This window comes from Erinaceus europaeus, chromosome 3 (assembly GCF_950295315.1).
Source record: "Erinaceus europaeus chromosome 3, mEriEur2.1, whole genome shotgun sequence".
Classification (NCBI taxonomy): domain Eukaryota; kingdom Metazoa; phylum Chordata; class Mammalia; order Eulipotyphla; family Erinaceidae; genus Erinaceus; species Erinaceus europaeus.
Window position 1 is genome coordinate 32812486 of NC_080164.1, and position 25081 is coordinate 32837566.

Here is a 25081-nt window from a genome sequence, read left to right on the forward strand (position 1 = left end):
AGTCCCCACCTGTGGGGGGGGGGGAACTTCACAAGTGGTGAAGCAGTACTGTAGGTGTCTCTTTTCCTTTCTAGGTCTCCCTTTTCCTCTTGATTTCTGTCTCTAACCAATAAATAAAATATTTAAAATAAAATTCACAGTGAGATAGGTCTCAATCCAACCTCAAGATCTGGATCATTTTTGTGGTCCGGGAGGTGGCACAGTGGATAAAGTAATGGACTCTCAAATATGAGGTCCTCAGTTCAATGCCCAGCAGCACATGTACCAGAATGATGCCTGGTTTTCTTTCTCTCCTCCTCCTATCTTTCTCATTAGTAAATAAATAAATAATATCTTTTTAAAAATTTGGATCATTTTTTTAATGTTTCCATTCATCTTCACTGACTTTTGAAAAGCAGAAGTCAGAAAGCAACATTAACAACCAAAGCATGTACAAAAAGAACTCCCCTACCTTTTTTACTTAAGCATCTACCCCCCCCCCCAGGTCAGAAACTTGGGTATTTTCCTAGATTCCCACACCTTCCTCAGCTCTTTCACCAAGAAGTCCCTAAGATTTTGTCCCTCCTGTCTTGCCCCCCCCACCTCTGTTATCTTTATTTAATTGATAGATAGCTAGAAATTAAGAAAGGAGGGGGTGGTGGTAGGTTAGAGAGAGAGAGAGGCCTTCAACACTGCTTCACCACTCACAAAGCTTCCCTCCTGCAGGTGGGGACTGGGGGCTCGAACCTAGGTCATTGTGCATTATAACATGTGCTCTCAACCAGGTGTGCCACCACCTGGCCCCTCTGTTTCTCTATCTCAATCCATTTTCCCCCATGCTCTTGGCTTCTGCCGAAGCTGAGACCTCACCTCTTCCTGGTCTGTATGTGTGTGTGGGGGGGGGGGGGGGCAATTCCTTTCTCCTCTTTCTAGCTTCTATCTTGCCCTGTCCCTATACTCTGCCTAAAAATTCCCCATCTCAAAAGAAACAAGCATGAGCACTTAGGCAGAACTTTAATTAAACAAACCAAAAGTCAACACAAGCTCAGAAGAAAATAAACACGTTTTGCCTGACACATGAGAAGAGAAGGGATGATCTGTGCTGGAAATAAGTGTGATTCCAAACCTTAAAGGAAGGGTATTCGAAAAAAAAAAGAAAAGAAAAAATACATCTAGCATTTCTCATATACACACCATATAATAAGTGGGATAACAGCCTAATTTTTAAAAGTTCTATCAACCTTTAAATCTCCTTTTACCTCTACAATGAATAGTCTTTCCACTTTAATAGATACTGAGTTAAGATTCTCAAAATATAATCACAAAAGTAAATGGAATTCAAGTTTTTTACATCAGTAATAAGGCAATTTTAATTATTAACTTTCAAGACACAAAAGTATTGAAATATACCCCAAAGAAGGTCATTTGACATTCTGCACAGCACAAGGTTAAATGACAGGAAAAAAAAAATGCTGGCAAAGATGAGGACACATCACGAGTCTAAGAGGATCAGCATTTTAAATGCAACTCTTTGAAGATCAAGACTGACTTAAAACATCTGTGCAGCCTGAAATCATGGCACCTGATTATCTACAAGCTTCAGCTTATGAGAAATTTTAAATCATCTTCATCTTGCCCAAATCAAAAAGAAACTTGGGCCCGCCATGAGCCTCTCCCTGCTTTCACCAGGGAGTTGAGACCCAGGAGCAATTAGGGTAGAGGATTCCCCCCTTTGCCCACCAAGTCTCCCAGTACCTAACCACTATCTAGCCTAGCACTAGTGCCACTGGCATTGTCCTGAGCACTGAAGTGTACTTTGCAGCATCCCTGCCAGGAGCTCCCTTCCCCTTCATTTATTTGTGGCAATCAGCCATAAGTTTAAAAAAAAAGCCAAAAAAGGAGCCCAGGTTAAGAAGCTCTGTTCTAGGCTACTCTGACCACCCTCACCATTCACAGAATGGCATGTTCAGGGTTCAGTGTCTGACAACACATCTTGACTTGTGTCTTACATGCTTTCCTCACTCTGTCACCAGGCCCAAGCCCACAGCAATGACAGCAGGCCACAGCAGCACCAGCCTCTGCTTCCATAGGTAAGCCCTATGGTGCCTACCTTTTCACGGTTCAGAGCTGCCACAACTTCGATGCTCCCTCTCCTCTTTCTATTATTTCACTCCCTAATGTGCCCAGTTTACCAGTTAGCCTGCCAAAAAGCCTGGGGGCTATTCAAAAGGGAGCCAAGGCATGATTTTAAACATCCAGTCTCTTGTGGATGCACAATGCACAAGAACCTGGGGTTCAAGCCCCTGGTCCCCACCTGCATGGGGAAAGCTTCACGAGTGGTGAAGCAGTGCTGCAGGTGTCTCTCTGTTTCTCTCCCTCTCTGTCTCCCCTGCCCTTCTTGATTTTTCTGGCTGCCTCTATCCAACAAATAAATAAAGATAATTAAAAAAAAATTTTTTAAAGAAAACTGAAATTATAGTAAAGTGTGATGAAATCTGATCATCCAAAGAGAAGGGCCAATATTCCACACTGTATGTGCTCTGTTCTTCCTGAGAGGCGAGACTGCCTTTGCTCCTTCTTATAAATAAAACTCTGAGGGGCTGGGAGATAGCTCATCTGGTAAAGTGCACACTTCACTGTGTCAAGGACCCAGCTTCAAACCTCTGGCACCACAAAGGAGAGCCATACAAAGAAGAAGCTTCTACATACAGACACACGGAATACGCTCAGCTGTTAAAAATGAAGTCATCTCCTTTGATTTATGTTGTATGGAACTTGAAGATATCGTGTTAAGTGAGATAAGCCCAAAAGAAAAGGACAAATATTGAGTGATCTCACTTACAGGTGGAACTTAAGAAATAAGAACAAAAAGGGAAAACACAAAATGAAGCTTGGACTGGATGTTGTGTGTTGCACCAAAGAAAGAGCTGGGGGGGGGGGGTGTCGGACAGTAGCGCAGTGAGTTAAGCACAGGTGGTACAAAGCGCAAGGACTGGCAGAAGGATCCCAGTTTGAGCCTCCAGCTCCCCACCTGCAGGGGAATCGCTTCACGGGCAGTGAAGCAGGTCTGCAGGTGTCTATCTTTCTCTCCCCTTCTCTGTCTTCCCCTCCTCTCTCCATTTCTCTCTGTCCTATCCAACAACAACATCAATAACTACAATAAAAAGACAACAAGGGCAACAAAAGGGAATAAATAAATAAAGATAAAAAAAGAAAGAGCTCTGGGGGAGGAGGGAGGAGATAAAGAGAACTTTGGGGTTATGTTGCATGATGATGGAAAGGGGTCAAAGTTGTGGGTGAGAGTATTCTACAGAGAACTGTTCTACAGGAGGTGAGAAATTGTACTCATGTGTCATTAACAGCACTGTAAATCATTAAACCCCAATGAAAATAAAAAAAATTTAAAAAGTTAGCTTGTGATGGGTAGTGATGGAGCAGTGCTGAAGTGTTTTTCTTCTCTTCCAACCCCTCTGTATCTTTCACTCTCTACCTGAAAAATAAATAGATGAAAGAGTCTGCCTAACGGGCATGACGTTCCTGCAAAGCCTCACCAGCAAAAAAGAAAACTCTAGAAGCAGCTGATACATACTCCACCATGGCCACACTGGCACATACAGACAGGCCATCTGGTTCAAATCATCTTCTACCTGAGTCAGGTTCGAAACACCCAAGTCTCGTTCAAATTGGATTAATTTCTTCATTAGTCACTCTGGAGCCATGCACAGACTCCTGCCTGCCTAACACATGAGGGAACTTCCAGTTGACACCCATCAGGTCAAGGCAGCCAGGAAACACTGCACCTACAGAAATCCAGCTCACTGAAATACAAACCCAGCCAGACTCAGGGTTGTGGGCTTTCCTGGGAGAAGCAGTGAAGCAGAGCCATCTCAAGCCTGTGCCAGTCATTAAGGGAGCAGCTCACACCATTCTGAAATCCCTCTTTCAACACTTCCCCAAACAGGATGTGTCCAATCAGTGAGTCATGAAAAAAAAAGGGGGGGTTATTTCTAGAAATCCACTGGGAGGAAGGTGTGGGAGAAAATTTCTAAAGAGAGAGAACAAAAAAGATAATACGAAAAGGCGGGAAGTGGGCGCCAGCCAGCCAGACCCTCTAAGGCCTGGCCCCACAGTAGCTGACCAGCCTTGAATCTCATTCCTTCTTCTTCTCAGTACAAGAGCCCAACCTGCTGCCCCCCCCCAAGCCAGTCCACCTTCCTGCACCTTGCCACACCACACCTTTTTCAGACTCTTGAGTTGGTGATCAGAGCCCTAGTTTCTGTATCTATCAAATGGAGAGGGTGCCTATACAACAGGTAGTGAGTCAGTAGCCCATGGGTCATGCCCATCTGTCCCTCCCCCTTCACAATGGCTTCCCAGGACCACACAGGATGTAATGCTGTCACCAGTGCTCTGTCAGGACACTTAGTACACTTTACCTTGTATCGGTATAATTTGTGTACTGCCTTATCTCGCTTCACTGAACTGAAGTGGTAGCACCAGCTGCCGTGAGCCCATAACACGTGATGGATTCTATGCTAAGTGTTCTGCATGGGTCTTCTCATGTAATTCTCACACCAACCCTGTACCTAGACAGTAAGATTACCAGCTTTCCCACTTTATGGGTTAGGAAGTCCAAGCTTAGAAAGCTGACAAGCAGCACAGACAGTGTCTGTGATGAAAAGCATGAACTCAAGAGTCGGCAAGCCTGAGGCTGAAATTCTGGCTTTACTACTGCCTCGCACAGTGACCCTGGGAAATGACTTTAATCTCTCTGTGGACCAGTTTCCTCCTCTTTAAGCATGAGGGCTGTAATAGTACCTACCCACAGGCTTGAAATAAGGATTAAATTTATTTATTGTTTGTCAAACACTTAAGAGTCTGGCACATATTAAGCAGCATGGAAGTATTTGTTTGATTAAAAATAAGTAAATTAACCTATTTGCCCATGGATATACTGGTGTTAATTAGTAGAACTGGTATTTGAGTCCAGGTCCAGCTGTCCCCAAAGCAAACGCTCTGGTCAACTGCACAAGCTAACAAGTAAAGTGAACTCTCAGAGAAGCAGGCTCTTCCTCATTCATCTCTGCAATCCTGCAGAGCACACGTGTCCAGGTCACCACCCACGTTTTAGAAGTGTTAGTAAAAGAAGGAAATCTAAAGAATTTATTAAAAAGCTATCTCTGAAGAGAGATGAAAAACATTAAAGGACTACCAGGCTCTACAAAAGAAACAAGCACAAAAAGCATAAAAGCCTCACTTTAAGGCAACCTTATAATTGAGGTGCCTGCTCTGAGCATGTTTACTTTGGAGGCCTTCACATTACCAAATAAATACATTTCCACAACAGAAAAAAAATGGGCTGACAGGGCAGTGAGGTAACTCTGGTGTCTTCATTTGTTGAGTATCTGATAAAGTCTTCAAAGTCCTCACATGATACCAGCCTTCCTTATAATTGTCTTACCGACAGTGATTGCTATCAGCAAAGCAACCCCTAGGGCTAACCTCCCAGCCCTGGTGGACAATAATTAGATGACTCATACAGTTTCAAAGCTCTGTCTCTGAATCTAACACAAACGACTTTGGTCTCACTGAAGAAAAGAAATAAGGAACAGAAATTGGCAGCGGACCCCCGTGCTTAAGTGGCAGCAATTTAAAAATACACAAATAACCATCTGAGTCCTGCTGGAGATGGAGAGAGAAGACTGTGGCTAACATAAATGTCTAGCCTGGGAATTCCTTCCTCCAGAGGGATGCGGCAATCCCAACCCCTTTTAACAAGGCCACAGACATTGATTCCCATGTAACAGAGTCATTCAAAGAATACATTCAGCTAACTCAACTTCCTAAGCACTAGAAAGGAACCAAGTCTCTTTCTTATGCCAGAAAAAGTAGATTTTTATGAACCAATCACATCATGGATCTTAGACTCCCTGCAATTTAAGCTGTGTCTGCTGGTCAGTTTTAGTTATTCCATAAATATGTATCATGTGTCAGGTACCATTCTGGGGGCTAGGGGCGCATCAACCCTTACCCCTCCACACACACACCCCAGTGTTCCCAAAGCTCATGGTCTATAATGGGGGGAGGAAAGATAAGCAATACACTTAGACATATCTTTCAACAAAGTGATTTAAAAAAAAAAAGACACTAAAACTGTAACACATAGGTAAATTATGGGGCAGGTTAGGTAGTGATAAGAGCTGGGGGGGGTGGGAATGAATGGGTCAGGGGAGCTAGCAGTTAGTGAGCTGTTTAAACTTTGATCAGCTGTAGGCCTCTCAAGAGCTGAGTGACTGATTACTTGGGAGGACAGAAGATGGTTGACAGGAGGAATGGCCAGGGCAACGAGGTAGAAGCACCCTGTGTATGTGCAGAGCTGGAGGCTGTGTAGTGGAAGCAGAGGAGCACGGGGATTTGAAGTCAGAGAATACAATGTAGGAAATTCATCAGTGGGTGAATCTAAGAAAAAATGAGGGTGTTGCTAACAAATCACCAGCAACATAAACTCTGTCCAGGGGTGTTTCCTCAGGGCAAGATAAGCAAGGTCTCTGCACTCACCATCTAGGGAGGAGAGCCAGGAATGATCAGTGAGCAAACAGTGCTACAGGCCAGCCCTGCGGAGCACTTGGGGCCCTGACAAGCCAGATCACCCACAGGTTCCAAAGAGGAGGATATTAGCCAGAAGATAGAGTCTTAATCTTGAGTTTTAATCTCCCAAGTGGTTTTAGGACTATTGCTCTCTGACTGTGGTAGGTGCAGAGGTTATTGGTGATGCTGCTGATAAAAGGACATGTGTAGAAGTTGCAGCTGTAGGAATGGAGGCAAGATGGAGAGAGATTAGACAACAAACTAGTCAAGTAATGAAAGAGAAGCCAGAGTGACTCACAGACACCACTTCCCAAAGGGAGTACTGAGTCCAGGGAGAGATAGCTCAGAAAGGAGTGGGCAGAGACTCTTAGAAGAAGATGGACTAAATCTCCTAAGGATGCATGTGATACAGAAAGTGGATGCTGGAATACCCCAAGGCCAAGCAGACAGGCAGGCCTGCTACTTCACTGACTTCGAGGAAGTCCAAGGCTCTCAGACAGGTGGGACAGGGGTGGGACTGTAGGAACAGGTGCTCACAGGTAAAAGCATCCCTGCGGGGGGACACTCACATGTGAGGAAGCAGATCTGCAGGTGTCTCTCTTTCTCTCTCCCTATCTCCCCATGCCCTAGCAATTTCTCTCTGTTCTGTCCAATAAAAAATGAAGGAATGACCACTAGGAGCGGTGGATTTGTCACGCAAGCATAGAGTCCCAGCAATAATAACCCTGGTGGGAGGGAGGGAAGGAAGGAGGGGGCAGTCAGGCAGTGACATACCTAGTTAAGCGCACTTATTATCAAGTGCAAGGACCCAGGTTTAAGATGCCAGTCCCTGCCTGCAGTGGGGACACTTCACAAGCAATGAAGCATGTCTGTAGGTATCTATCTTCCCCTCCCCTTTCAATTTCTATCTATCCTAATAAAAATAGGGGGAGATGGGGGGGACAGGGGTGGTTGGCCACCAGGAATGGTGGGTTCATAGTGCTGGCATCAAGCCTGAGCAGTAACCCTGGTGATATTAAAAAAAAAAAAAAAAAAAAGGAGGGAAGGGAGACATTATCAAAGGATCTGAAAAGGCAGAGTTTGCTCCCCCCACCCCGTAGCAGTTTTGTAATATCAACCTTTAATATTAGCATTCACTAACCAGTTGATGAGTCCTGTTTCGTGACTCAAACCTAAGTCTGTAGGTACAGAGCCCAGGCTATGGCCCCACATCAGATGCCCATTATACTGGGGGCTCATGTTGTGCCTTATGTGAAGCACTCTGTGGGCTGTTCACAGCACTAACTTACATCATTAAGGAACATTTAGAAGGGCTGGCAGTAGCACACCAGGAGAGCAGTTACATTACCATGCCTGAGGACCTGGGCTGAAGTCCCTGGTCCCCACCTGCAAGGGGGAAGCTTCACAAGCAGTGAAACAGTGCTGCAGGTGTCTCTCTTTTTCTCCCTCTTTCCCTCAAATCCTTCTCTATCTATGTCTGTATCAAGAAAAAAAAAATCACTGGGAGTGACAGAATTGCCATGTAGGCACTGAGCCTCAGCAGTACCCCTGGTGGCAAAAAAATAAATAAATATTAATAATAACAATAATTAGAAAATCAAGATCAACTGGATGATGGAAATACATAAAACATTTTGTTCCCAAGAACTATTGTTGACTTTTAAGAATGTCACATTGGAGCTCACACACTGCAGAGATATTTCAAAGAGCCATTTTTATTTTGCGCCCTAACGCTGCCTTTTCTTAATAAACCACAATGTCAAACAAAACACACAACCAAGCAGAGGCTCAAAATTAGATGTGATTTCACATAAATGCCCAAGGTGTTCTTGGCTGAGGGGAGGGGAGAGCTCAGAGAAGCAGAGGAAGAACACAGAACAAGACACAAAGCCTGGAAATCTAGTTAGGAGTCAAAGGAGAACCGTCAACTGCTCCCTGCAGGTGACAAGTCTGGGCTAGGGGCATGGGAGGGGACAGCTCACACTGGAAAGCCCTTCCACAGACAGAAATGCCCACCCTTCTATCCTGCTGGCGAGAAGAGGAATCCTTCTGCCAGATGGGTATAAAGAAAAAAGGAAGGAAGTGGCACAGGGAAAGTGACCAATATAACCACAGACTAACCCAGGCCTGAGCAGGGAGTAACCCTCTGGAAATGAGCAGGGGTTTTTTATGCTGTTAGGGGCCAGAAGCTGACCTGCATCTTGGCATGGACAACAGGCCGAGGGCCTCCCTCTCACACCACAGCTCCCAGGTCCCACAAGCCACCTGGCCCTGTGTTTGCAGTGCTGACAAGCCAATGAACCTGGGCTGGCTACTGTCACAGAGATAGCTGCTGCGTCTGTCTCTGATTTCATCAAGCCCTTCTGTCTGGGTGGCAAAGAGAAATTTCAGACTTCATTTCCAATAGCCTTCCTTCAAATAGCGTGGCAAGTCTCCTGCTTTCCCCATCTCTGCCCTTGCTTTCAGCAGAGATGGAAGCAGCTGGGGAGACTCAGGAGCTAAATTTAGCTTCTCAGTCACTGGCAGAACCCAGGTCTGAGTGCAGAAGCTGCTTTCTGTCCCTGCCATCCATGAGGTGGAATCTTCTTGCAGGCTGGTTGTAGGACTGCCCGCTGGGGAATCAGTTGCAGCACATGTTTTTCTTGCTGGTTCAGAGACCTCACAGGCCCTGGGCTCAGCTCGAAACTGCTGTAAGATTTCTGCAGGATGCAGCAGTTCTCGGGGGACAGGGCTGACCCCGGTGTTCAAGGCAGGTGCGTCCGTATCACCTCACCACCGCTGTTCTGGTGCCCTCCCCCCAAGGCCCTGAGCGAACAAGCCTGTTCACTCCCACAAGTTGTTATGAGTGATCTGCTGTTGCTATAGCAACTGCCTCTGCATCTTTCCACATTTATCAAACCATATTGTAATTGTTTGTTTACGCATCTGTGTATACTGTGAAACTGTGAACTCTGAGAAATCCCGGACTCTCTTTATTCACGTTAGTAAACACCCCGTTGCCTGAATAGGGTAGGCAGACCCTCAATGCATGATACAGAACAAGCAAACACAATAATCTCCTCTTGCAGAGATCACAAAGCTATTCCCCACCAAAGCCTGTTTTTCTCCTCTTTAGTCAAGGCTCTGTAAACCCCCTAGCCCTCATCCACACACACTTATCTCTCTCCTAGTCCACAATGACAACTGGAGAGCCACAGAAACTAGGGCTAATTCAGACCCACACAGAGTTCCAAAGCCCACACCAAGGCCCTACTGGGGGGTGGGGGGGGGAGGATAACCCTGCAGGGTCCTGCATTATTTTGGCTTGATCCAAACAACCTTTCTCTTCCGTGGCCTCAAATACTTTGTCCCCATCCTAGAAAGCACTCTCTGGGATATCAACGAATCCTCCACATGTTCAATATATAGCCTTCTTTCTGTCAGGTCTTGCTCCAGGCTGCCTAGTAATGTCTGTTTGTGCCAACAGTTCCAGCAAAGGATGAGGCCCATGCAAAGATCATGTGGGCCCCATTGGTCACAGCTTTCTTTCCAGACAAGAGACCCTGGTAGGACTCATCCCCTTGTTTCCTTTGCAGCTGCCCTCGGGGCCCAACTCAGCAATGACTGGCTTCACAGCATTCAGATTGGTTAACCAGCAGATGTGATTCACCTTAGCGGAGAGCCTAGGAAGTTCAGGGAGTGAAGCCAACAGAGGCAGTCTATCCATTCACGCTTTCCCATAGGCATTGAGCAAAGGCAGGTGCACTGCCAACACCAACTGAGCAAAAGCACAGCAGAACATGGAAGCATCACCAAGTTTGAGGGGGGTCTCCTCCAGCACATAGCACCAACCCACCCACCCCACCCCTGCCCCTACTAACTCTACTAACAGAACCTTCTATCCAGGAGCCTATGTCTTCTTCCCTGAAGCTGAGGTGTGATGATGAGGAAGAGGGTTGAGGGACACTATTTTGAAAAGGCAACAGTAACTTTCCTACCAAAGCATTCCCTCCCTAGTCTAATCCCCAACCCCATTCTGTACTAAAACTCCCCTTCTCTGCAAGTTTTATCAATTGCTGCCCCTGCCCTTAATCAGGGTACTTCCACAAGAGAAGGCAGCCAGGTGGTGCTTACTCCAAAAATACTGAACCTTTCACCTGTAGTGATAATCCCCTGAAGGGGTTGAAGCTGTAGAAATGTCACACAGGGGTTGCTGGTGCGCATGGTTGAGTGCACATATTACAATGTGCAAGGACCCAGGTTTAAGCCTCCAGTCATCACCTGCAGGGAGGAAGTTTCTTGAGTGGTGAAGCAGTGCTGCAGGTGTGTGTCTCTCTCTCTCTCTCTTGCTATATCCCCCTCTCAACTTCTGTCTCTAATAAATAAGTAAATAAATTAGATATTAAAGAAACATCACAGAAATTCAGCAGAATATAGGTTGTCAAGACACTTCACTGTTGTGATGCTGAAGTTAAATGTGGGTTCTGTAGCACTAAGTGGGAAGATTATCATTCAGACTGTCTGTCAAGAGAGCAGCATAAATTGACATACATTAGGTATCAATAGGAATAATTTGCATTTGGGTGTGGCAGCTCAGATACACATTCTGGTGTCCCTGGGGATTCTAAAAACTCAGTGTTCAAATGGCACCATCATTTGATGGCCAGATGGAAAGAGACCATTAGTCTATCATACATACACTCTGCTCAGGAGGGAGAGTACCATTTACATTGTCAGGCATAGCAAAAATTACATCTACCAGCCCCAATTGAGCCCACATGGGCTCAATTTTGCAGCCACTCAATCATCCTTCTTCAGAGAAAGCAACCTAAAATTAAATACCAAAACAGAGCAACCCAAAGGAAACGAGGAAAATTACAAGGGGGGGGGGGGGGGGCGGGGAAGGAATGAAATTATAGACCCAAAGAGTGGGTACCACTTAGCTACCAACTAAAATCCTTTTCTCTTTTCTCTGAAAGATAACGAGGTGAAGAACTACGGCGGTTACCAGTGGGAGTGGAGGCACCCAACATCGGTGGTGGGGATAGTGTGGAACTATGTCTTCGTTATCTTATAATCTTGTAAATAATTATTAAATTACTAATAAAAATGAAACAAAAATAAAGGTAATCAAATTAGCGGGCAGGATTTTTTTTTAAAGGAAATATGTAATGTAACTAGAATACTCATTATGAAGTCTCAACTGTTTTTCAGTTGCCATCAGAGTTACGGCTAGGGCTCAGTGGTGGCACTTGGAATCCACTTCTCCTGGAAGCCTTTTTTTCCTTGTTTTGTTTTGTTTCCCTTAGTGTTTTATTTGATAGGTCTGAGGGAAATTGAGAGGGGAGAGGGAGAGAGACAGACACCTGCAGACCTGCTTCAATGCTAGTGGGAAGGGTGGGGGTAAGTGTAGGATCAAACCTAGGCCCTTGTGAATGGTAATGTGTGCACTCAGCTGGGTGCGCCACCGCCTGGCCTCCAATGTAAATGCATTTTAACAGTAAAGAAAGATGATTCACACCCCGGCTCCACACCTGCGGGGTGTGTAGCACTACGGGTTAAGCGCACATGGCATGAAGTGCAAGGACGGGCTTAAGGATCCAGTTCGAGCCCGCGGCTCCCCACCTGTAGGAGAGTCACTTCACAGGCGGTGAAGTAGGTCTGCAGGTGTCTATCTGTCTCTCCCGCCCCTCTCCATTTCTCTGTCCTAACAACGACATAAATAACAACAACAATAACTACAACAATAAAAAAAAACCAAGGACAACAAAAGGGAAAATAAATAAATATAAAAAATTAAGTAAATAAAAAGTGGAAGTTCCTAAAGTCTATTAAGATTCCCACTCCCTCCACTACCTTTAAATTATTACTATATCTACACATATCTAAAATGTTATCTGGGTATTCCTCTCTAATCTTGCTGCTATTACCTGGCTATTATGAATAAGCAGTACCTTTTCCCAGAACAGCTAATACCACTCATATTAATAGTAGCAAGTACTATTAACTCTTTCCTAATATAATGTGCAAATATTTCTGAATTATCTGTCCTCTCTAGTTATTTTAGAGACGGTAACACAACAACACAGGCACAACACTTTAAATCTCTGGACAAAGACACTGTGAAACATACAGAATCTGGTATATGCATATGTCCCCACATACTTCACTTGATAAAATTATTCCTGAGCAGGTCCAGATACTCAGATGGTTCTGAGTAATAGGAAGATCCACTCACTGGACAAAAGCTGCAAATCCTGGTTCAAGTCAAGCCTTGGGCTGTTACTTATTTAATATCTTATTTTACAAAGCCATTAAACCTCTATGGGCTTGCTTCTCCAGCTGTAAAAACATGTCTAAGACCTGTCCTGCCCAAACAGAGGTTTGAGACTAGGTATATGTGAAGGAAAAAAAAAAAAAACATAAGCTTACTATAAAAAAGCTCTTGCTCTCAGGAGTTGGCAGTTTGGATTCAGGAAACAAAAACACAAACACAGGAAACAAGCCCACAGTGCAAAATGGTACACTTGTTTCAGAAGGGATTCCTCATTGAAAGGTATTTAGGAAGGCCTTGTGTGCTGGGCACTGCAGGACACAGGGTGCATAACAAATACCAAGTCCTCCCCTTCTGTGAGTGTGTGCCTTTTTTTTAATTCCCTTTTGTTGCCCTTGTTGTTTTATTGTTGGAGTTATTATTGTTGTTATTCATGTCATTGCTGTTGAATAGGACAGAAAGAAATGGAGAGAGGAGGGGGAGAGAAAGACAGACACCTACAGACTTGCTTCACTGCTTGTGAAGTGCAAGTGGGGAGCCAAGGGCTCGAACCGGGATCCTCCTGCTGGTCCTTGCGCTTTGCGCCACCTGCACTTAACCTGCTGCGCTACTACCCGACTCCCGAGTGTGTGCCTTTATGATAAAGGGCTTTGGGTCCACAGAGACTAGGTGTCCTAAAACTTCAGCAGCTCCAGAGCTAAAGGATGTAGTGAAGGGAAAGTTCTTAAGCACAAGAAGGCTGAAGAGACACCAGCCAATGGCAGCTTCCCAGCACGCACCACCTCTCACCAGAGAACAGAAGGGAACACCTTGCTTTTACTAGCACACCAATTACTCTCACCCTTCAGATCTGGGCTGACTACAGCCCTGCCCCTCCACTCCATCTATGCACCTCTAAGGCATGCCTTAATTCCTTCTTCAGACCCATCAGAAGAGACTGGCTCCTTGACCAAGGGGCCTCAGCCCATCTCTCTTCCCCTCGCTGGCATTTCTCCTCTCAGGCAAGAGCTGGGAAGGCAGCATGTGGAGAGAACATCACTGGTGATATCAGGCAGGGAAGAACATGTTGTAGCGTTAGTAGCATGTTAGTGGGGTAGCAGCCCGTTTCTTTGTATTTCCCAGATACCCTGTTGACTATCCCCCAGCCCCTTCCCATTTAGTAACATCCCTGGGGCCAGTCTGGCTAGAGAAAAAGAGAGAAGTGCCCCAGGATGAGCCCTCTGGTGGCAGCTAGAAAGAACCCACTGGCAGAGGCCAGAGTTCAGAACAAGGACAGTTTTGGCATAGCTTACTCCACCCACCTTCCTTCCCTGTATTACAAGTGCTGTACAGCAGAGTGGCCTTTCCAGACCACAGAATCTTCAAGTCCCTGGGTGCCTACAAAGTCACAGGTAAATGTGGTCAGATCAAGAAACAAGACAACGGTATTTGGAGGGTGAAGAAGTGGAGAGTGGCAGGCTGGCCTTAGCCAAGATATGGGCTTGGGAGTGATGAGCCAGCTTCCTCATATGCATCATGTCCGTGAGGATGTCACATGTTGTATACGGAGACAGATACTGATGAATGCATTCGTGGCCAATCTTTTCTTTTTAAATATACACTCCTAAAAGGTTATTTTCAACTTTTTTCTTTTTATAATGTATGCTTCTTGTTGAACATGACATTGTACTCTACATATGCAGCCAGATGCCAGAGAGCAAACACTGATTTCTGGGCCTATGTTGAGATCCTAGTTTGAGGCTTACTCACAGGCAGACAGACACATGAAGAAACCCTCCCTCCAAATAGCTTATCTGACACCATCTCACTGAAGTTTCCATCATCCTCATAGGCAAAATCACTGCTTCTCTTTCTTTCCCTCTATCTTGTGAGCCCCTTCAAGGAAGGAACTCAGTGTAATTCAGAGCCTGAGAGAAAGGCAGGTTCTCTTCATATCTAACAAAGGAAGGGAAAACAGGCCTGAGTCAACCACACACAAAAGAACCAGCTCTAGGAGATAAGGCAAATGAGAAAACAAGTCACCAGCTGCCCTTTAACTACTGTGCAATCTGTTCCTTCCTTTGGGCAAGCCCCAGTGACTATTTCCCTCAGCAGCAGTAGCCAATGCTTCTTTTCTGGCTTCCTTGTCTGTAGTCCTTTCCCTTTTGATGCCTCTCCCCCCACCACACACACACACTTTTCTTCTATTTTATTGGATAGAACACAGAGAAATTGAGGGGGGAGGAAGATGCCAGACACCTGCAGACCTGCTTCACCACTTGCAAAGCACCCACCCTGCAGGTGGGGACGGGGGCTAGGACCCAGGTCCTTATCTGGGTGACCAAGACCCAGCCCCTCCTTTCACCCTCTTAAATCCCTCCACCCACACCCATCTTTGTCAGATCAGCCTCTCTAAGCAAAGCTCTGCAGATTTCACTCCCCAGTCAAAAACTTTAGATATGTCCCTGCAACCCTGAGTAGAAAAGCTGTTCCCATAAGGTCCCTAGTCACTGGAGTAAGCAGGGAGGTTTAAGACAGGAGCTCGTAGTGCGCGGCACGTGGCGCAAAGCACATGGACTGGCATAAGGATCCCTGTTTGAGCCCCCCGCAACCCCCACCTGCAGGGGAGTCACTTCACAGGCGGTGAAAGAGGTCTGCAGGTGTCTTTCTCTCCCCCTCTGTCTTCCCCTCCTCTCTCCATTTCTCTCTGTCCTATCCAACAACGATGACATCAATAACAACAATAAAACAAGGGCAACAAAAGGGAATAAATAAGTATAAAAAAAAGAAAAGTTCATTTAAAAAAAGACAGGAGCTCGTGTTATATGTGGACTAGGAGACTTCAGAACTTCCTTATGCTCAAATAATCTGGCCTAGGTTGGGGCAAACTCTCTACTCTCCCACTCAAGTGTTTTCACCCAGGGGAGGGAATTCTACTAAGGGTCAGATAGCAGGTATCTTTGGATTTGCTGGGTGTGTGTTTGGGGGCGAGGGTGGAATGCCGGAGGGATGACATGTCTCTGTTGTGTTTGCTTGCTTTCTTTTACAGAGTACTGTTAAATTTTGGTTTATGCTAATGCCAGAGATTGAATCTGGGGCCTCTGGGCCACAGAGATAAAATTATGTCTGTTGTGTAAACTGCTTGGCTATCTCCCCACTCCTAGACTCTCTCTTCTTTCTTCTTCTTCTTACTATCATTACTTAAATCGTTATTTATTTATTGGATAGTGACAGCTGGAAATCGAGAGGGATTGGGGTGATAGAGACAGAGAGACACCTGCCACTACCTGGTTCCAACTCTCTCTTCTTATACCAGGAACCTTTTTCTTTATTTTCAGGTTGTAATACATGCCTTATGGTCTGTGGCTTTCATTTTCAACACAATAATGTATTTTCATTTGAAAAAAACAGTGATGTGGTGGTCCAGGAGGTGGCACAGTGGATAAAGTGTTGGACTTTTAAGCATGAGGTCCTGAGTTCGATCCCCAGCAGTTCTGGTACCCAGCAGGTACCAGAGTGATGTCTGGTTCTTTCTCTCTCTCTCTCCCTATCCCTCTCATAAATAAATAAATATTTTTAAATTTTTTAAAACTATAAAACAATGAGGTATCTTTGAAATAGCCATTTGTTGACACAACTACTCTTTGGGGTTCAACCCAAAATCTAACCAAGTTATTAGAGCTCAATAGTAGCTCATGAGTGTATCAGGAGCAAGAATAAAGAGCTCACTGTCTTATCAGGCCTCGCTGGTTCTGCACAGGCCTTGCTCCACAGAGACACTTGAAGAATCCAAAGAGGTTCATAAATTAAACTAGCTGTGGTTCGGGAGGTGGTGCAGTGGCTAAGGCACTAGACTCTCAAGCATAAATTAAACTAGCAAATAGAATAGGAGCCCATAAGAGATTTCATATTAACTATGACTAAACCAATTTTGTCATAAAATCAATCAAACTTCCTCTATGTTGCTTTTGGCCATAAAGAAAAAAACTGCACTTCAAAATTTAAGCTGCTTCCAAGATGCCTATAGATGATAATAAATCTTTATTTTTAAAGATAAGGCAATAAACCCTGATCTGCAAAAGTGGGGCGAGGCAGAATGGTAGGAAAGAAGGCCAAACTTGGGGGTCGGGAGGTAGTGCAGTGGGTTAAGTGCATATGGCGGAAAGAAGGCCAATTTTAAATATCAGCAAAGCCACAGCTCATGAGTGACTTAAGAGATTGGGGGAGGCTGAAGCTCCAAATTAAAGCTTCCATGCTAAGTCCCTTTTAAGTGGAATATCCTTTGTTAAAAGGAAAACAAAGAATCCCTGGGGTATGAAAATATACCCACAGAAGGAAACCTAGGTAAGTGAGGACAGAGCAGGTGGAGAAGAGAATTTAACTTCGAGCAATACCTAAACGGTAGCAAAAGCAATCTGATCCCTAAAGAAAAGACAGAAACAGGAGTCTGAAAGCTAGAAGAGAAGGAAGAGCTAGAAGAGGAGGAAGAGTCAGTCTCCCTACCTGACAATTTTTACTGTTAATTCACTCACAAACAACACAGCAAGTATCTCTCCCAAGCCAAGAGCCCACAACCTGGCAAGCTACAGCCAAGAGAAACAAAAACTACAAGTTCTGACAGCCTAACCACCCAGTGGGGGGGGGGGGGGGGGACACAACATACCTCCTTCACACTTACTGAGAAAGGAAAACAAACAAGGAAATTTACAAAGTTAGAAGAAAACTAGGGATATCTCAACAATTACTTTTTGTACAAAAGTCAGCAGTCTCCACAGTGGGCAAATCAAAGTGATACTCACAGAAAGACATAACCAAAAGCCACACTAGCCAGCAAAACCAGTAGATTGTTCAGAGCATGCAGATACAGAGAGCAGACAAAACTGGGCTCCTGGCTGTAAACCTCCCAGGTGACATATACTGCCCTGACTGAATGCGGCAAATATCTGAGACTTATTACCAATGCAAGTGGCATTTTCAACTTACTTTGCAAAAAAAAAAAAAAAAAAAAAAAAAAAAAACCAAGCTAGCAAATCTTCCAGTTTCTTCAATATATCCAGAATCAAAATAAGATGAGGAGAAATAAATAAATATTAGGGATTTTGTTTTTTTCTTCATACCAAAATCAGTCATTATATTGAGTTATTGAGACTTTATTCTTTGCAACCCTTTGGTTTTTAAAAGATGATTAAAACTAGTTTACTGGGAGTCAGGTGGTAGTGCAACAGGTTAAGTGTACATGGCACAAAGTGCAAGGACTGGCATAAGAATCCCGGTTTGAAGCCCCGGCTCCCCACCCACAGGGGAGTCGCTTCACAGGCAGTGAAGCAGGTCTGCAGGTGTCTTTCTCTCCCTTCTGTCTTCCCTTCCTCTCTCGATTTCTCTCTGTCCTGGAAAATTGGAAAATGTTATGCATGTACAAATTATTGTATTTACTGTCGACTATAAACATTAATCCCCCAATAAACAATAATAATAAAAAAGAAAGTCCTAACACACACATACAACACATTAGTTAACACATTCAGCAAGATTGCAAGATATAGGGTCAATATGTAAAATTTATCTGTATTTCTATGAAGCAAAATCCAAAAAATGAAATTAAGATGAAAGCCATTTATAATAGCATCAAAAAGAATCAAGTATTTCAGAATAAATTTAACAATAGAAACTAAAAGCATGGCTAAAAAAATATTAAGGACTTAAATGGAAAACACCCCAAGTTCAGGCGGTAGTGCAGCAGGTTAAGAGCATGTGGCAAGAAGCGCAAGGACCAGTATAAGGATCCCTGTTCGAGCCCCCGGCTTCCCACCTTCAGCCCCCGGCTTCCCACCTTCAGAGGAGTCGCTTCACGGGCAGTGAAGCAGGACTGCAGGTGTCTATCTTTCTCTCTCCCCCTCTGTCTTTCCCTCCTCTCTCCATTTCTCTCTGTCTTATCCAACAATGATGAGATCAATAACAACAACAATAAAACACCAAAGGTAACAAAGGGGGGGGAGAACAAATAATAATAAAAAATTTTTAAAAGATGCCTGTATTCCCTAATTTGATGTATAGATTCAAAGCAAAATTCATCAAAATCCCAGCTGATGTTTTTGCAGAATTTGATGAGCTTAATGGAAAACTATGCCTTGGAGGTCCTTAGAAAAGAGTGAAGTTGGATGCCACCCAGTACCTAATTTTTTTTTAAAAAAATTGTCATAAATCTGCAGTAATCAAGATTGTATAATACTAGCATAAGAAAAGAAGAAACTTCAAGGGGGGAAAGAACAGTCTTTTTTTAATTTCTTTATTGGGGAATTAATATTTTGCATTCAACAGTGAATACAATAGTTTGTACATGCATAACATTCCCCAGTTTCCCATATAACAATACAACCCCCAGCAGGTCCTCTGTCATCCTTCTTGGACCCGTATTCTCTCCACCCACAAGAACAGTATTTTCAACAAATGGTGTTGAGACAACTGGATATTTATCTGCCCATAAAAAAAAAAGTAGATCCTTATCTCACATTACATACAAAAAATAACTCAAAATAGATAAAAGATTCTAATAAAAAAAGATTCTAACAGATAAAGAGTCTAAGGGCTAAAACTAAAATTCCCTTATTAAAAAAGGCATAAATCATGACCTTATTGTGTTACATAAGAGTTTCATAACTATTAGCAAAAGCACAAGCAACCCTTGAAAGCAGACTTTCTATACTTTATTAAAATTTTAAAAATATGTTTTGTCACTCAAAGTAGTAACAAGTCAATCCAAAAACAGGAGAAAATATATGCAAATCATCTGATCAGTCTATTTCTAGAATATATGAAGAACTCCCGCAATCCAATTTTTAAACAAGCTAAGGACTTGAACAGGTAGATCTCCAAAGAATGTGCAGAAATAACCAGTTACAATAACTGCTCAGTGCCATCCGCGAGAGAAATGCAAATCAAGTCTACACACACTACCACTTCACTCCCTCTAGAAAAGCTTATCCTCAGAAAGACGGGCATTGACGAGATACAGAGAAACTGAAACCCTGTTGCTGTTGGGAACTTAAAGTGGCTTACCTCTGCAAAGTGTGACACAGTTACCAGATGATAGTAATTCTGCCCCTACGAATACACTCAAGGGAACTAAAAACATGTGTACCCCCACATTTGTAAAATAATATCCACAATAATAATCATAATAGCCCCTGATCAGAAGCAATCTATAAATGTGCTGGTGGATGAGTACAAAATTTTGGATATCCACACAACAGAATATTTTTCAGCCAGAAAAAGGAATGAAGGAGAGATTCATACTACAACTTAGATCACATCTGGTTCTGTCAAGGCAACCACAGGCGGGACTCGAAATTCAATAAATCTGTAAGTTTTTTTCATAGCAACTGTAAAGTGTTAGTATTTAAGCTGATAATTTTGTATGGTCTGTGAATGATGTTATAAAAATTCAAACGGCCCTTGGCAGAAAAAAAAGTTTCCCACTCTTTACTTAAATGAATCTTGAAGATATAAGTGAAAGAAGCCAGTCACAAAAGGCCATATATTATATGAAATGTCCACAACAGGGATTATACAGAAACAGAAAGTAGGCTACGGGGTTGTTAAGGACCTGAGGGACAGAGGAATGAGGTGGGTTTTGTTTTGTTTTGTTTTGCTTTTTTTATGAATTCTGGAATTTGGATGCTGATTAATGCTGCAGTTTTGTGATTATGCTCTTTTATTTATTTATTTATTTATTTGGATAAAGACAAAGACAAATAGAGAGGGGAGGAAAAACAGAGAAGGGGAAAGAAAAGGAGACACCTGTATCACCGCTTTACCGCTTGTGAGGCTTTTCCCCTGCAGGTGGGGACAAGGGTTTGAACCTGGGTCACTGAGTATGGCAGCATGTGCACTCAGCCAGATATACCACCACTTGGCCCCTTGTGACTAAACTTTTGAAAACTCAGTAATTTGAATATCTGAGGCCCCAAAAGCCCAAGGTTCAATCAGTGGTGCTGAGACCTAAATAGTAGTCTCTCTGAATGAAAAAGCAGTTTACCACTCCACCCCTACCTTTCCCCCCATCAAAAGAGGGTGGTTATTATGGTATGTGAATTGTGTCTGAATTTTTAAAAAAGCAATGCCAGCACAAAACAAACACCTTAGGAAGCCACAGGAAGGTTTTCTTTACATCATTATGCTGTCTCCCCAGCTTGAAAGGTTTTCTTTAAAAACGGAAACTTGAAGATAGATTTTTGAACAAGTTTGTAGTCTTTCCAGGACTACAACTACAAATTTGCCTTTCCTTGCTGATTCTTTTTTTTTTTTTTACATTTAACCTAATTTTATTCATGCTCGCCTTGAGATGAGGAAACAGATCATTCAGTAAAAACATACAGTAAAAACAAAATATGTCTTATCATGTACAAGTTTTAAACTACAATAATGATGTACCTTAATGACTTCCATGCACACAAGTCTAACATTACAGCTTTTTTTTTTCTTTAAAAAAATTAACACAAGACTTCTAGGAGCATTTTATAATAAAGTAATTCATAATTTTTCTTTGTAGACAGATCAAGCACCTCCAAAATACAAATTTCTATACACAGTGAGCACTTTACTTAAAATGCATATTAAGTAAATTAAGTACGCAGACAGCCTTAGTTTAAGCTAAATATGCAACAACAAATCATAGTGCCAAATGGAAAAGGCCTATTTGCAAATAAATGTTAAAAACTAAGTTAAATACAGAAAATAAGTAAGATGTGATGTAGGGACACTTCATTATAAAGAACGCATACCAGAACATGGATCCACAGTGAGTGAGTTAGGAATAGTTTACTGCAATAAATGCTGGCTAAATATAAGTGCATATCGTGAAGCACTATGGGTAGTATATGTTTTGCCATACACTTTTGTTACCTTGAGGTAGATAACACATGTGTACCAAATTCGGCATTCATTTTTCAGTTGCTGCTGGTATGTGTTTTAAGAAATGTGTACAGTACGATAAACTTGAAAATACTCATGAATGAAAAATGTTTTAGGAAAAAAAAATAGGTATTTCCATGCAATTATGTATAGTCTCACTGTGGAAATTTCAAGGCAAGGTTTTTTGTTTCCTATAAAACAGATCATTGTTCTATGAGAGAATTTTTTTTTTTTACTTGACAGTGCATTTCTTATCTCCTCCTGCATTGCATTATTTTGCTCTATTCTTTATCTTTGTGTGCAAACAACATGTCAGTTAAAATGAAAACCATCTCGTGTATATGAGGAAGATCGGCAGGAGCTGATTCCAGTGCACATTAGAAATAATGTGACTGGGGGTCAGGTGGTAGTGCAGTGGGTTAAGCGCATGTGGCGCAAAGCGCAGGGACCTGCGTAAGGATCCCGGTTCGCAGGGGAGTCGCTTCACAGGCAGTGAAGCAGGTCTGCAGGTGTCTTATCTTTCTCTCCCCCTCTCTGTCTTCCCCTCCTCTCTCCATTTCTCTCTGTCCTATCCAACAACAAACAACATCAACAATGGCAATAATAATAACCACAAGGCTACAACAACAAGGGCAACAAAAAGGGTGAAAAAAATGGCCTCCAGGAGCAGTGGATTCATGGTGCAGGCACCGAGCCCAGCAGTAACCCTGGAGGAAAAGAAAAGAAAAAAAAAAAGAAAAGAAATAATGTGACTGAGCTACACAAACCTCTTTAGCTCAGCTGCTTCCGGGAATTAGTCGAGAAGCATTGGATTTCCTGAAACAGATTTTGACATTTAGCCCCATGGATTGGTCGATGGCAGAAGAAGTGCTTTTCCATCCTTACATGAGTATCTATCTATTCATTCCCAATGGATGAACCAATCTCAAGTCATCCTTTCCATATTGAAGACAAAGTTGATGATATTTTATTGATGGATGAAACTCACGGTCATATTTACAACTGGGAAAGGTACCATGATTGTCAATTTTCAGAGCATGATTGGCCTATTCATAACAATTTTGATATCAATGAAGTTCAGCTTGACCCAAGGGCTCTGTCTGATGTCACCGGTGAAGAAGTGCAAGCTGATCCTTGAAAATATTTGGATGGAGATCATGAAAAGTACTTGGAGGATGCTGCTTTTGATACCAACTACTCCACTGAGCCTTGTTGGCAACACTCAGATCATCATGAAAACAAATACTGTGATCTGGAATGTAGCCATACTTGTAACTACAAAATGAGCTCATCATCATACTTAACCTAGTTTGGAGGGAGAGTGAAGTTAACCATTACTATGAAGCCAAGCTGATTATAGATCTTTCCAATTGGAAAGAACAGAGCAAAGAAAAACCTGATAAGAAAGGCAAGTCAAAATGTGAAAGAAATGGATTAAAGTCCAGATAGCTCTAGAGGAAGCATCACAGCAACTGGCTGAAAAAGAAAGGGAAAAGAATCAGGGATTCGACTTTGATTCCTTCATTACAGGAACTATTCAGCTTAGTTCACAACATGAGCCCACTGATGTTGTTGATAAATTGAATGACTTGAACAGCTCAGTGTCCCACCTGGAGTTAAAAAGTTTGATATCAAAGTCAGTAAGCCGAGAAAAACAGGAAAAAGAAATGGCAAATTTGGCTCAGTTAGAAGTTTTGTACCAGTCTTCTTGGGACAGCCAGTTTTTGGCGGCGGGGAGGACTGTTTTTTCATAAATCAGTTTTGCTGTGAAGTCAGGAAAGATTAACAAGTGGAGAAGGAGAACACTTACACCAGTTACTTGGACAAGTTCTTTAGTAGGAAAGAAGATACTGAAATGCTAGAAACTGAGCCAGTAGAGGATGGGAAGCTTGGAGAGAAAGGAAACGAGGAAGGATTTCTGAACAACAGAGGGGAATTCCTCTTCAACAAACAGCTAGAGTCCATATGCATCCCACAATTTCGCAGTCCAGTTGGGTCCCCACTTAAGTCAATACAGGCCACGTTAACACCTTCTGCTATGAAATCGTCCCCTCAAATTCCTCATAAGACATACAGCAGCATTCTGGAACATCTGAACTAAAACACTGGGCAGATATTTCTCTTTGTGTTCTTCATGAAATGTGTTATATCTATTATTACTAGTGTTTAAGTCATTTTTTTAACTTGAATCAGATGGTGTCATTTAGAAAGGATTTTATTAGTTCCTTTTTTTTTTATCCTTGCTGATTCTTAATTCTCATCATATTCAAGAACCTTCAATTCAAACCCAACATATGTCATACAAAGAGCCATGGGGTTTTCAGGATGGAGAGAGCTGTCAGAAATTAAGTAGTTTAGACCCCCAAGTTTAGAGACCAAACATATAGCAAAATGGAGATTACATTACAAATAGAATCAGCTATTTTTCTAACTCCTTGGCTAATACACTCTTCTATAATTTTTGTTGTTGTTGCCATCAGGGTTATTGTTGGGGCTCTTTGCCTGTATGAAGAATCCACTACTGGTGGATTCTTCTTTCTTTCTTCCTTCCTTCCTTTCTTTCTGAGAGAGAAACAGAGGAGAGGGAGAGAGGGACCCACAGTTCATGAAGTTTACCTCCACTGGTGTGGACTGAGGATTCAAACTCTGGGCTTCAAGCATGCCAACATGTACACCCTTCCTGGTGTGCCACCGCCAGACCTCAACTAGTACTCTTTCTACTCTCTACCTTATAAATACCTTATAAATTCATAAGGCTTCATATAGTGAGCACATCTTCCAGTTAGGAGAATACTGGCTCCCCTGAAGCCCAGGAAAATGCTATTAAAACCTTGGTGAACAAAAAGTCAGTGTTGTGGTCTGGGAGGTCGCACAGTGATAAAGTTTTGGACTCTCAAGCATGAGGTCCTGAGTTCGATCCCTGGCAGCACATGTGCCAGTGATGTCTGGTTCTTTCTCTCTCCTCCTGTCTTTCTCATTAATAAACAAAAAATCTTTATAAAAAAAATCAGTGTTTACTTAAAGCTTAACAATCTGATTTAATAATGGCAAAACCCTATGATAGATTATACAACCAAAAAGAAGAAGCATAAAAGAGATGTAATAAAGAAATCAAGGCATGCAACAAAAACTGCAGAATTTGTTTCAAGGGGAAACAGGTGACAAACTGTATGACCCTATTTGCCCAAATTTAAACTAGCAATGCACTCAAGGAAAATCCACCTCAAGAGCGAACCACTGTGTCAACTCCTGTGAATCTGAAGGGAGTGAAATTTTAAAGGCAGGGTGAGGGAGTAGAGCAATATTGACTGTTTACTTTTAACCTCTTGAAAAATATTATGAACAGATTTTAGAAAAGGTAAAGTGAAGCAA

General features: G+C 42.8%; 1 protein-coding gene and 1 pseudogene across 3 annotated transcripts in view; one reads left to right on the top strand and one right to left on the bottom strand.

Annotated features, from left to right (window-relative positions):
* The window catches only part of ASAP2 (ArfGAP with SH3 domain, ankyrin repeat and PH domain 2), a 216069-nt gene that overhangs the window by 176591 nt on the left and 14397 nt on the right, over positions 1 to 25081 (bottom strand). The window lies entirely within an intron of this gene.
* LOC103112778 (mitogen-activated protein kinase 6-like) lies at positions 6965 to 23847 on the top strand (annotated as a pseudogene).